Source organism: Rutidosis leptorrhynchoides, chromosome 1, assembly GCF_046630445.1.
Source record: "Rutidosis leptorrhynchoides isolate AG116_Rl617_1_P2 chromosome 1, CSIRO_AGI_Rlap_v1, whole genome shotgun sequence".
Lineage (NCBI taxonomy): Eukaryota > Viridiplantae > Streptophyta > Magnoliopsida > Asterales > Asteraceae > Rutidosis > Rutidosis leptorrhynchoides.
In genome coordinates, this window is record NC_092333.1 from 46,625,856 (window position 1) to 46,640,540 (window position 14,685).

Genomic DNA, 14,685 nt, shown 5'->3' on the forward strand with positions numbered 1-14,685 from the left:
GTTTTAAAAAGAAAAGAAAAATTATAATAAGTTATCCAATCAATAGACTTTTCTGATTTTGCCCACGTTTCGAATAGCCAAAAGATGCAGCAGAGGGGCAGGATTCGTTTGGTCTCAATATAATTGAGGACTGTTTGGCTCCAATAACCCGGTCCACGTACAAATCCAACTATTACTACGAACCAGAAAATTTTGATGTCTATTAATTTAACCACTTAAAATAAATTTTCGTAATTTTAAGAAATTTAGATAAGAAGTAGAATAAAAATCTATGTCCTAAAACTAGAATAGCGAGAAATAAGAAAGAAAAAGAGTTCGTCGAAAAAGGTCGAAAAAGAAAAATGGTTGAAAAATAAAAGGTGACGAAAAAAATAAAAGAAACTTATAAAACTTAAAAATACTTTACTAACCTAACCTTATTACTACAAATAACTTAAAATTATAATCGCAAATTGAGATTACTAATTGGAATGATAATTGATACATAGTAAAAGGTCGTCTAAAAATATTAAAGCTTACAAGAAAAACTAAATCCCAAATAAAAGAAACTAAAACTTAAAAAGGCGTCGCAAAATTTTAAAGTACCTAAATCTTAGTCTAAAGAAAAAGCACTTAAGGAATTCTACGGCAAAGCCTAAAAATCTAGGAATAAAAATGACTATAGCAAAAACTAAGTTTAAAACTAAATATGAGCTAAAAATACAAAAGTTATGCTACAACGATTAAAAAGGGACAAAATATAAAAATATATAAAAAAGTTGTAAAAAGTACAATTTTTATAAAAATATTATTTTTATATTATTTATTTTATAAAACTATTAATTTTATAATTTAATGAAAACTAAAATAAAACTAAATATAACAAATTAATAATAATAAAAACTAAACTAATAATAAAAACAATAATACCCTAATTAGGGTTTTAATTATATAATAATAATAATAATTTCGTAATTATTGCAGCAGGAAGTGAAATCTGGCGTGTCAGATGGGCTCATGCGATCGCATGAGTCCGCAGTTGCCCAGCCATGCGATCGCATGGGCTAGGGTTTCGGGCCATAGAGTGGGCTGCTACAGTACAGGCCGAAAATATATATATATATATATTTTTTTTTATGTTTTAATAAAATTATGTAATATATTTATATAAATTAAATAAAACTTATATTTTTATAAAATAAAGATAAACAAACTTTTATATAACTTACAAACTCTTAAAAAAATATTTATATTTTTGTTTTTATTTTTATATTTTCGAATATTTAAAACGTATTTCTACAAAACGTACTAAAAATAAAAATCTTTTTTTTTATGTGTGTGGCGTTTCGCTTCGGCGTTTCCCCGGCAGCGGCGCCAAAAATACTTGATGTTATGCGAGGTGTATACGAAATAGTTTATATTTTACTAGGAAATACTATTAAATACGATACAATTTTACACAAGATATTTATTTATTTATAGAATGGATATACTTAAACCTTGCTACAACACTTATAGGCAGTGTACCTAATCGTAAAGTAGTGTAGTTTTTAGTAAGTCCGGTTCGTTCCACAGGGAAATCTTTAAACAAAGCTCAACGCTATATTAGTTTACTTTTATAAAAATACAAACATATATATAAGTAATATTATTATTATAAAGGGGGGTTTTTACCGTTTAATGACCGGTTTGTCGATTTTAAAACTTTAGTCGCAGTTAAAACCTAATGTAAAATATTAAATAAATAAAAGACTTAAATTAAAGCGTAAAGTAAATAACGATAATGAAATTGCGAATAATAAAAGTGCGATAAAATAAACTTGCGATAATTAAAAAGTACGATAATTAAAAGTGCGATTAAATAACAATAAATAAAAGTGCGATAATTAGAAATGTAATTAAATATAAAATAAAGGAAATTAAATATGAAATAAAAGAATTATGCTTATTTAAACTTCCGTAATCATGATGTTCGACGTGTTGATTTTAGTTTTATGCCCATAGGTTAATTGTCCTTTGTCCTGGATTATTTAATCTGTCCGTCTGGTTTTTGTCCATAACAATCCATCAGTCATAAATATAAAGTGCGAGTGTCCTCGTCAAATTATTATTATACCCGAAGTTAAATATTCCAACTAATTGGGGATTCGAATTGTAACAAGGTTTTAATACTTTGTTTAATGAATACACCAGGTTATCGACTGCGTGTAAACCAAGGTTTTACTACTTTGTTAACAATTACACCAATTACCCTTGAATGTAATTTCACCCCTGTTTTAATTATTCTAGTGGCTATTAATCCATTCCCGTGTCCGGTTAAATGAACGATTATTCGTACATATAAATACCCCGCCCATCGTGTCCGATTGAGTGTATATGGTAATTTATAGGGACGCCCAATTGTAAATCTTTATATTAACATTAACAAACTTTCATTTAGTTAAACAAATATAAAGCCCATTAATAGCCCATAGTCTAATTTCCACAAGTGTCGTTCTTTTGTCCAAACCCCAATTATGGTACAAAGCCCAATTACCCAATTTTAATAATTAGCCCAACATCATGATTACTTCGTTTTAAATAAGCATAATAATAACTTAGCTACGAGACATTAATATAAAAAGGTTGAACATAACTTACAATGATTAAAAATAGCGTAGCGTTACACGGACAGAATTTCGACTTACACCCTTACAACATTCGCTAACATACCCTTATTATTAGAATTATAATTAAAATTAAAATTAAAATATAAATTATATATATTTTACGTATATATGAGAGAAGAGAGATTGATGGATATATTTTTGGTTCACCAAAACTCGATTTTATAGGAGATGTGGCCTGACTTTTCATGCCATGCGATCGCATGGACTTTCTTCTTCCTGGCCATGCGATCGCATGGCCAGCTGGGAGAGCTCACATGTTGCTTGTTTCCTTGTGCCGACGTTTTATAAATAATATAATATATTAAATAATTATAAGAATTATTTAAATATTATATTATATTTATGTGCATAGTTGACTTGTAATTTTTAGTCCGTTGCGTCGAGCATTGAGAGTTGACTCCGGTCCCGGTTCCGGATTTTCGAACGTCCTTGCGTACAATTTAATATCTTGTACTTTGCGTTTTGAATTTTGTACTCTTGTAATTTCGAGACGTTTCTTATCAATAATTGGAACCTCTTTGATTGTCTTTTGTACTTTTGAGCTTTTTGGTCGTTTGCGTCTTCAATTCGTCGAATCTGTCTTTTGTCTTCACCTTTTATTATTTAAACGAATATCACTTGTAAATAGAACAATTGCAACTAAAAGCTTGTCTTTCTTGAGGAATAATGCTATGAAATATATGTTCGTTTTTAGCATTATCAATGGTGAAACACATAGTAAATGGGCTTCCTCAAATTGATATCCGAACAAATACAATATGTGCTGGATGTCAATTTGGAAAAGCTCACCAATTGCCATTCAAGGAGTCACAACATCAGTCCAAGACACCACTAGAGCTCATACACTCAGACGTCTTTGGCCCAGTGAAACAAACATCACTTGGAGGAATGAAGTATATGGTGACATTCATTGATGACTTCTCAAGGTATGTGTGGGTTTACTTCATGAAGGAAAAGTCGGAGACTTTTCTGAAGTTTAAAGAGTTCAAGAACAAGGTAGAAAGTGAGCTCAATACTAAGATCCGGTGCTTACGCACAGATATTGGAAGAGAATATTTATCGACTGAGTTCAATATGTATCTTGAGAAGCACAAGATCAGAAGGCAATTAACTTGCCCCAATACTCCACAACAGAATGGAGTGGCAGAACGTAAGAATCATCATCTTGCCGAAACTTGTCGAAGTATGCTTCATGGTAAGAATGTACCAGGCAGATTTTGGGCCGAATGTATGAGGACGGCATCGTACGTGATTAACAGACTCCCGCAAACAAAGTTGGGATATATTTCACCATATGAAAGATTATGGAAGATCAAGCCAACCGTCAATCATCTCAAGGTTTTTGGATATGTATGCTACGTCTTCGTGCCAGATCATCTCCGTATCAAATTTGATAAGAAGGCAATTCGATGCATTTTTGTAGGTTATGATGAATCAAGAAAAGGATGGAGATGTTGTGATCCAAATACTGGAAAGTGTTATACTTCAAGAAATGTGGTATTTGATGAAGCTTCTTCATGGTGGTCACCTCAAAAGATAGAGCTTCCAGAATCTCACGGATTAGAAGAAGTTCCAGAAGAGAAAGAAGAACATAAAGAGCACATATCGGATCCAATTAAAGAAGGAGATGGATCGTACTCTAAGGAAACGAGTCCATGGAAAACTGGGGTACATCAATCTACATCCGAAGAGGTTCGTCCAAGCCAAATGGATGCCGAGGAGCATGTGCAAGAATTACGGAGATCAACAAGGTCGAGGAAACCTAATTCGAGGTATGCCAATGCTGCTCATGTGGATGAATCAATACCTATTGAGCCTTCCACTTATGAAGAAGCAGCACAAAGTCAAGAATGGCAGAAAGCGATGGAAGAGGAAATTAATGCACTAAAAGAAAACCAGACATGGAGTTTAGTTCCAAAGCCAAAAGATGTAAAACCAATATCTTGTAAATGGGTTTACAAGGTGAAGACTCGATCAGATGGCTCCATTGAAAGGTATAAAGCTCGACTTGTTGCTAGAGGTTTTTCTCAACAATATGGGCTGGATTATGAAGAAACGTTTAGTCCAGTGGCGAAGATCACAACAATTCGAGCTCTACTAGCTTTGGCCGCTAGCAAATCTTGGAAGCTGTGGCAGATGGATGTCAAGAACGCTTTCTTACATGGAGAACTTGACAAAGAAATTTATATGGAGCAACCAAGAGGCTTTGAGAACAAGTCCCATCCTGACCATGTCTGCACATTAAAGAAAGCACTATACGGTTTGAAGCAGGCTCCAAGAGCTTGGTACGGGAAGATTGGCGAGTTCTTAGTACAAAGTGGTTTCACAGTTGCTCCTTCAGATTCTAGTTTATTTGTGAAACAAGATCAAGGAAAACTAGCCATAGTGCTAGTATATGTGGATGACTTAATCATCACGGGAGATCACTATGAGGAGATCCAAAGAACAAGAGAGAATCTGTCTATCAGATTTCATATGAAGGAGCTTGGAGAACTCAAACATTTTCTTGGACTCGAAATAGAGCAGAAAAGAGAAGGATTATTTCTGGGACAACAGAAATATGCGCGAGATCTTTTACAAAAGTACGGAATGCTTAATTGCAAACCTATCTCAACTCCGATGGATCCGAATACAAAACTACGAGCAGATGAAGGAAAAAGTCTTCAAGATGTTACCATGTATCGAAAGATGGTCGGAAGTCTTATTTATCTCACACTAAGCCGGCCAGACATATCTTATGCAGTTGGAGTGGTTAGTCGATACATAAGCAATCTGAAGAAGCCTCACCTTGATGTTGTACGACGCATCTTAAGGTATGTTAAAGGCACTATCAACTTTGGTATTTTATACAAGAAAATAAAAGAATGTCACGTGACTGGATATTGTGACGCCGATTACGCTGGAGACTATGATACACGACGGTCAACAACTGGATACATGTTTAGTCTTGGATCGGGAGTAATATCATGGTGCAGCAAGAGACAACCAACTGTATCCTTATCAAGCGCCGAAGCAGAATATCGATCGGCAGCATCAGCAACACAAGAAATTACTTGGTTGAAGCAGCTAATGGAAGATCTTCATCAATCAACAGATTATCAAGTAAAGCTTTTCTGCGATAACTTATCAGCTATACGTCTAGCAGAAAATCCAGTCTTTCATGCGAGAACAAAACATATAGAAGTGCACTATCACTATGTTCGCGAGAAGGTCCTTGAAGGGGAGATCAAGATGATGTCAACAAAGACAGATGAACAGGTTGCAGATATATTCACCAAGAGCCTAAGTAAACCGAAGTTTACAAAATTCAGAGAAGCACTTGGAATGGTCTGCAAGACATCGTTGGAAGAAAATTTGCATTGAGGGGGAGTGTTAAAATACAATGCAAATTTAGAATAATATGGAATTAGTTAATGTATATGGGTAAAATATCTAGATATTAATATGTATATGAAAAATATCTAGATATTAAAATGTAAGGAAAAATCTAGATATTTATGTGTGTAAGAAATATCTAGATATTTATATAAAAATATCTAGATATTTATATATATTCATGGAAATATCTAGTTTCTAGAAACTTCCATGAAGTAGTATAAATATAGGTGGGTGTTTCATTTGTGTAAGGTGTGAAGTTGTGAGAGTGAAATAAGAAGTGAGTTGTGAAGAAGAGAAGAAGAGTGTGAGTTAGCGAAAGTAGAGAAGATAAAGCTTGTAAGTAATATTGTAATTGTAATTTAATATAAGTGTTTTTGTTAAGTTTCCCGATCAAGCCTTAGTTTGTGTTTAAGTTCTTAGTGCACTTTTGTTGTTCTTATTATATGGTCGGCTCTGCCGCCTAAGTAATACATGGTCGGTTATACCGCCTAAAGATATATGGTCGACACTGTCGCCTAAGTACATTGTGCACTAAGGATTTATAAAATTAAAGGCTAACCAACGTCAAAGTGTTGGTGTAGTGAGTCTAGTATAGTCTAGATCCTCTATAGTGGTGTGTTGGGCTCGTCGAAGCTTCCAACATCTCCCACACTCGGATTACAAACCCTAATTTTTAAAAAGCATAATTATGGAAGCTGACACTCTGGTCTTGTTCCGCCTTTTTGTGTGACCATCACATTTATAATTTCAATTTCTTTTTGCTGGCAATTTTGTGTATTGCACACTATGTCATTATTAAACCATATATCTGTATGTATGTATGTATATTAGATGTACATGTGGTTGTCATCTAGTCGATAATTTCTTTTTGTATTAGCCAATGATGTTAGTCATATTTTGGGCCATGATTGTTAGCTTTTTATGTATGCACTTTTGTATGTATTTATATGGTAGAATGAGAATGAATACAGATATGGGAAAATATTCTTTCATGGTAGCTATAATTTTTTTTTCGCAATCTTTTTTCCACAAATCTTTCGTTCACTCTTGAACTTACCTTTATGTTCTTTATCGTTTTCCACGGAGCAACCCTATAGGATTTTTTCACTAAACCATACGAGTTGTTTTACGGAGCAATAATAATTTGTATTAAGCTTCCAGAAGTTCGTGGTGCAAATCCACAACTCTTTTGTCGTCTACTCCTGTTGCAGGACTTGAAGAATTTATTCCAAGCCAATAAAGGTTACTAAAATAAAAAAGAAACCCACCTCTATGACTTCTCTATTATTCGCTTTTTTCCGCCTCGAAAACTACATCCAGCACTCCCTCAATTCATTAAAAGGAGGGTTTCTTAATTAAACTTTTCTTTATTATTATATTAATATTAATATTAATATAATATATATATATATATATATATATATATATATATATATATATATATATATATATATATATATATATATATATATATATATATATATATATATATATATATTTATTGAAAATATTGTTTATATTTCTTTTATGTGATTCTTAGTAAAGTAATACTAATACGTTGAATTTTGTATTTATTTATTTCTTACTAGCCTTTAAGAGCTCGTGCGTTGCACGGCGGGCCCTATTAAAAACTAAGTATAAAATGTTAATGAAATAATTACAAAAGAAACACAACATTGTCAATATAAAACTTATGCGTTGACATGTAAACAAACAATGTTTCGAATTCAACAAATGCATTTAATTTGTTCAAAGTATTGATAAAAACACTTACAAATGACAGCAAAATGAAACGAATGAGGTTGATAAGAGAACTTATTCTATTTCCATCTTAAATCAACCTTGATGTTTCAACTGCTTGTATACCTTGTATCACCAATTCCATCTATATACAAAATGTGTTCACCCATATCAGAATATGCATCTTTCAAATTCATAATTCGATGACTTTTGAAAGTCAACATTTCAGCAAAACTAAAAAATTGAGGCTTGTGGATATTTCATAGGAGTAGTAACAATAAGTTGGGTAGACCCTAACTCCTCTGATGTAACCTTTATCACATGATCTACCATATATCTTCATATCAAGGACATGATATCGCCATAATTCGTCTTTAAATAAGTACAACCATTTTAAGCCCAATAGTCTGCCGTTTGACTATAGACAATCAAAGCTATACCCAAATACACCCTATTACCACTAAAAAAGTTCCCAAATACCCACCAATCGACACCAGACTAATCTAAAACACATTTAACCTCACACATGTTTATATTCATTTTAAACATGACCTGTTGTTTTTCAAAAGTCAATACTCGAGCATAAAACTTAATATGAATATTTTACTTTCTAAACATTTGGATGGAACATATTAAAAGATAGATTAAAGCATTTTTGCTGAATTTTTCTTTATCAAAGTAATGAACCAAATAAATAGAATAAAGAAATGCAAAAAGTTTTAAAACAGCATATACGAACAGCATATATCCATAAATAGGATTTCGCTTTGGATGAATTTTTAACTTGTACGACTCGTCTACATAGTATTGCAGTTGGGCATAACATAGGTATATCACTAACCAAATCAAACATGAATAAAGCATATGAGTAGTAGCCAAATCTTAACTTCAACTGCTAATAACATACCGTGTAGTATTTCGAAAGGAAAACCACGTGGCTTTAGTGTACAATGAGTCTGCTTTTTATTCTAAGAAACTATGGTTATTCCTCCATCCTTAACAGACATTCGATTACCTGAAAGAAGACATACAAATCAGGTGATCATGTGAATTTTATAAATGGTTATATACTTTCATAAAGGGTTGATATAATCCCTAACCTATAAAATTCCTACAACTTCATTGCTTCTTCTAATGAATTTTTTATTATATCCGTATATGTTTCCATACCTACATTTGTAAGAAAGAAAACCTCTGCATAATATTATCAATCCAATTTCATTATACAAGATTGAGTTAATTAGAACAGAATTAACCTTGGAACTATTATTAGTAATACCTTTATAATATCACCGGGAATATGCAAAACGTTAGCAACTTTCCCATTATAACGACTCTTAATATCTATAGTAGCTTTATGACTTTGCACTTCACAAGGTGGTTGATATTCTTCAAGTTGATCTCCCTGCAAAAAAAAAAAAAAAAAAAAAAAATCTAGTTGCGCTACATTGATCAAATGATCTTGGCTTTGATAGTCAATAATGCATACTTTTAGCTTGTTTGTCTTTTGTTTTGTTACTGAACATCACCCCTGAAGTCTTTGAACAAACTCTGAAGCTCACCTGACCTAATCTCCCTGTGAGATTCATTGCCCAATTCCATGTGCATAAGATCCCGTTTTCATTTCTTCTCATCTTATAACAGTAGCTTCCTTGTCCACCTCGAGTCTATGAAGTCTTTGAACCTTTCATTTAGTAAAACATATAAGACTCGTGAATTCACGGGTTTGTTTAAGACGAAACATGAAAAAGACTAAGTAAAAAACGGTTTTAGTAAACTAAAAGAACTTCGTTAGATTTTTTTTTTTAATAAGAATACACATATTTTATTATCATTATCATAACATTTTAAGTTAAACAAATTCTAATACATGACTTACATTTTACTTTCCAGACTGTACATTACTTTGAAAGCCAAATACTCTTCATGTACTTTAACGTGCAAAGTGGCAGCATCAGGCCATTACAAATATATATGCTCATAAAAATTATAAGTTAAAAACTCCAGTAACTAAATAAAAAGTGCAACTTATGACCCAACTTGCACCCACCACTTGAAACACCCAAATTTAGGACACGACCCATGTCAGCAAACCATCCAGCATCTTTAAACTTCCACACCCATATAATATACATCAAGTGAATGTGAATGCATTACCAATAAAAAGCTGGATTTGAGAATCCAAATTTACAAAAGACTATAGAGTCATTATAATAGCACAACTTTGAATTATTCAAACAACAACCCACTCAAAGTCATTATAAACTGCTTACTAAATGGGACAAAAATTGAGATAGCATTGGCTCCCAAAAAAATTTTGTTCATAACATTCAGGTAATAACTAAAATGATATAAATAAATAAAAATAATACCTCCTCAATCAGGTGTCTATATGCAACCTTAAAACTTTTAACATTATGTGGCATCATTTTCACTTTCACATGTGCTAAGTTCATTCCTATAGTTCCTGTTTTCCTCGTTATTGATTAAGAAACACTACTCCTTATCATAACATCCTTTCTTATACCATTCATATTATAGATAGTATAGAAGTCCAAGTAGTAAAAGAACAAAATTTGAAAGTTAAATTTCACATGGCTGCAATTTGCATCTCTAACTATGCCATATCTTTCAAAAAAATAAATAAATAAATAAAAAATAAATAAATAAATAATAATAATAATAATAATAATAAATAAAATAAAATAAAAAAACACACAAGATATAGAAATACAAATATGAAAATATAGATATATAAGTCCAGATTAAGCCCACAAATATAATAAAGTGGTAGTATGGATTTACTTTTAAGCTCTAAAAGTAAATCTATACTAACAAACCTTTCATTAACAAACCTTACAGAAGCTTACAATAACATACTCGAAAGAGAGTCTTGAAATTCAAACATTGCTTAGAACACCTGCAGATACAATAATTTAAAGAAACTATTAGATACAATAACATCACAATAGGCTGCTCAACATTGCATATTTTCCAAAAGAAATAAGTACTAAACTGATATTAGTGCAAAAACTATTGACTTAGCTATTGCGATATAAACAAAAAAATGGAGGTGTAACAACAACATTACTTACCAATCTAAATCTGCAGGTATAACATAAACGAAACTCTGTACCATGTAAAGCTTTTTCTTTTAGACATTTTATCAAACACCTTTCATGCACTTATACAAATGTACACACTCATGATTTGGTTGTTCACTTGCTGTACCTACAACTAATTGGAGGACCTGCACACGAATTATAAATGAAAACAACATAATTAGTTTATATTTAGAATTCAAATGATGCCACAGTTTATATTAAATATTCAATATATAATAATACCTCAAATATGTTCCAAACCACAGTTTGTATTAAGCTTCCAGAAGTTCGTGGTGCAAATCCACAACTCTTTTGTCGTCTACTCCTGTTGCAGGACTTGAAGAATTTATTCCAAGCCAATAAAGGTTACTAAAATAAAAAAGAAACCCACCTCTATGACTTCTCTATTATTCGCTTTTTTCCGCCTCGAAAACTACATCCAGCACTCCCTCAATTCATTAAAAGGAGGGTTTCTTAATTAAACTTTTCTTTATTATTATATTAATATTAATATAATATATATATATATATATATATATATATATATATATATATATATATATATATATATATATATATATATATTATTTATTTATTTATTGAAAATATTGTTTATATTTCTTTTATGTGATTCTTAGTAAAGTAATACCAATACGTTGAATTTTGTATTTATTTATTTCTTATATATAATACTAGGGGGTTTTTGGCCGTGCAAAATCACGGCCCATGAACCAAGTCATAATGGGAATGGGTTATGTGTTGCAAGAAACAAGTGATAATGAGTAATTTGTTAAAAAAAAAAAAAAAAAACCTTAGCATAACCACTTATCCATTAAAAGAACTTTAATACTAATATACTATGATGTAGCTATACACCAAAAAAGAACATGACAAGCTCGAGTCCTAGACTACATTAAACAACGATTGAAAATTAAAATGTTTGAAAATTAAAATATAATGAGCATACGAAGTTTCCAAAATATTTTACATAAGTTACAAAAATATGCTTCCCAATCGGTCATCAAGTTGCAAGTAGGTGTGCAAGATAGCATGTCAATAAACCTATTGCAATTAGTTTGCAAATGTCTCTGCTTTGCATTCTTGTCGGATTATGCACTATAATAACATTACATATATAGAACTCAATAACATAAAAAACATAATTAAACCTTGTGTATAATAGATGATAATATACAAAACTACAACTAATATAGAGCAAACGGGTCTTGAAAGAGAACACATCGAAAACAACCAATAAAAACTCTAATTGGCATATGCAACAACATGGTCTATCATGTTGTCACACTATCCTTAAGACTTCCTCAACAACTTCAAATTTAGGTTTGGCTTCGCTCTCATTTACCATGCAGTCACCGGCAGACCACATGCAACGATCATTCAAAATCTCACCTTCCAGTCTTCCACATCACGGCTCACCGAATTAACAATGATTTACAAGTATGCGGAGAGCCATGAACTCCACGATTTTTCAAAAGGCAGTCATGCATATATTCATGGCATGTCAAACGCTTGTCTAACAACATCACCACCGTACTTCCTCATACTCCCCACTGCACGTGAACGTACTTCCAGTTACTCAATTTCAGGCCCATTTGGCTTTGAGTGATCGGTTACTGGCTCCATGAAAGCTGGTTCGTGAGCCATTCACCTTACGCAGGATTACATGTATACGTTAATTAACTGATCTTCGATATAACACCATAACTCATTAACAAAATCTAACATACATGAAATTAAAGTCATTCACCTTCTGTTGGTGATTTTAGTGTTATCAACAGTCATTTTAGTTAATTGGGATTTACTAGAAAGCAAAGGCTTATCGAATTAAGCTCAATGACGAGTTTGGAGAGTGCGGAGTGCACGCTCGTTCGGGTTAATTCGATAAGGTATTAGAAATTACATCTTTTCATGGAAAGGTAACCACGAATGGTTACATCTCTTCATGAAGAGTGATGTTATTTCTAAAAGATGTAAATGAAGGGTTGCGTCTTTTCGTTGAAGGGTTACATCCTTTGGTTGAAAGGTTGCGTACTTTCACTCGCACCTTTTCGCTTCCTATAAATATAGGAATATGGTTTTGCTTTCATTTTTTTAACAAACAGAAAACACACACATACTCTCTAACAATTTGATCAGTGATTTCATTGCCAAAAACACTGATTGCGTTCTTGTCTTATCCCTGTAAAGATTTCGTGCAACCAAGGCAATCGTAGAGTCGAAATACTTTATAGAGAAAGTGATTACACGATTCAAGAACGAATCCGGCAGTCAATTCATACCCTGATTTCTAACAAATCTATAAAGTATTTGGGATAATTTTGATGAAGAATCGTTGATGACGTATCTAAATTTATGGGAATAGAAAGGCTAGTTTTTATAAAGGTTGGTGTTTGACAAATAGCAATGGTTGAGAGGATTTGCAAGATCCGTTAACGAATAAAGGATGGTAGAATTGAAGAAACTAAGTACGGTACGCAAATCTGATTTTACTTTCAACAACTTGCATGTTTAATTACTCTGTATGTAATTTCATGAGACTTACTGACATGATGGCATATATATATTAATTCTATATGTAGTACAAAGCATGATTAGAATATTATCTTGTCTTAAAATCATAAAATACATGAAGTTCGATAATGTCAGTGATGCACATGTTTCTTTGCGTCAATTCATCGTATCTAAATTAAATTGCCGTTAACCCAAAAGGTGGTATGTGATATCACGTGTGCCAATAGATTTGTGAGTATCAAATTTCAATATACATTTTGGCACTTATAGGTGATGAACACGATAATCTTAATTTGTGGGTTTCTATAATGAATTCCACTTGTCTATTGGGTATTTACAAAAGGTTTCTTATTATGGATTATCACTCGATCGATTGAGAGACTTCGATTTAGGATACCATTAGTGAATGGGTGTTTAGATATGATTCTTGTTATATCATTTGTTCGTGACATATGTGTCAGTTTATGGTGTATGGCATGGAAATCTGACATGGAGATGATCATGATTATGAAACAACAATAAATTGAAAAATTTATGTATTTACATACGGTGAGTCAGTGGGTCAATTTACTCATTGATAAACTGATTATAAGGTTGTCTTGAAATCTAATGTTCTATTTATTACGGAAGTATTATTATTGAATCGAGATATACCGTTTAGTTAGATAGTACCGTTTGACACAATCAAATAGAATCTGAAGATGCATCTATTAATCAATCGGCATTAACTGACATCATACGTTATCTCCATTAACAAATTGATGTGAATAAATTAAATGCCCATTATTGTTCGCGTACATGGTGTTTTAGTGGATCATAATTTATGAAATTTGATATAACCGTGATTGTCTACGTCGGTTGAATTTTGACGTTACAAAAAGTGTAAGCCGTTTATCTTCTTTGATATTTACTGTATGTTTAATACAAAGAATAAAGATAAGATAAAAGAGAAGTAACTTGATCGTTACTTTTTACGGTTCGTTACTTGGTTGTTACGATTGGTCACAATGGTTCAAAAGAAATACATGATACGTTTAGTCGGTTGGTAAAAACCATAAAATGAAAAGCCACAATGATGGACCATATATTTTCCAGTGATATATTAATTGGAAAATATATACGGTGTATCTGGTTTAGAATTTTTATCAACATGAATGGTTGTAATCATATTTTATGAGTTAAAAATATGAAAGTGATAAAATTTCCTTGTAGGAAATTGTGTTCTCATGTTGCTTATTATTCGCGGTTAAACCGACATGGATATATACATGGGATGAAATCAT

At 32.0% G+C, this 14,685-nt stretch overlaps 2 long non-coding RNA genes across 4 annotated transcripts; both read right to left on the reverse strand.

Moving 5' to 3' along the window:
* Positions 1-7,787: 7,787 nt before the first annotated feature.
* LOC139859532 (uncharacterized) lies at positions 7,788-9,165 on the reverse strand. Of its 2 annotated transcripts, XR_011763150.1 has the most exons (4): positions 9,046-9,165; positions 8,867-8,936; positions 8,674-8,781; positions 7,788-7,911 (listed from the first exon to the last, which is right to left on the reverse strand). It is a non-coding gene; the product is annotated as an uncharacterized lncRNA (long non-coding RNA). The 2 variants fall into 2 exon arrangements; XR_011763149.1 differs by having other exon boundaries at positions 8,867-9,055.
* Positions 9,166-9,264: 99 nt separating this feature from the next.
* On the reverse strand, positions 9,265-11,385 carry LOC139859527 (uncharacterized). Of its 2 annotated transcripts, none has more exons than XR_011763148.1 (5): positions 11,262-11,385; positions 11,114-11,195; positions 10,862-11,016; positions 10,647-10,686; positions 9,265-9,450 (listed from the first exon to the last, which is right to left on the reverse strand). It is a non-coding gene; the product is annotated as an uncharacterized lncRNA (long non-coding RNA). The 2 variants fall into 2 exon arrangements; XR_011763147.1 differs by having other exon boundaries at positions 10,622-10,686.
* Between the last annotated feature and the right edge of the window lie 3,300 nt (positions 11,386-14,685).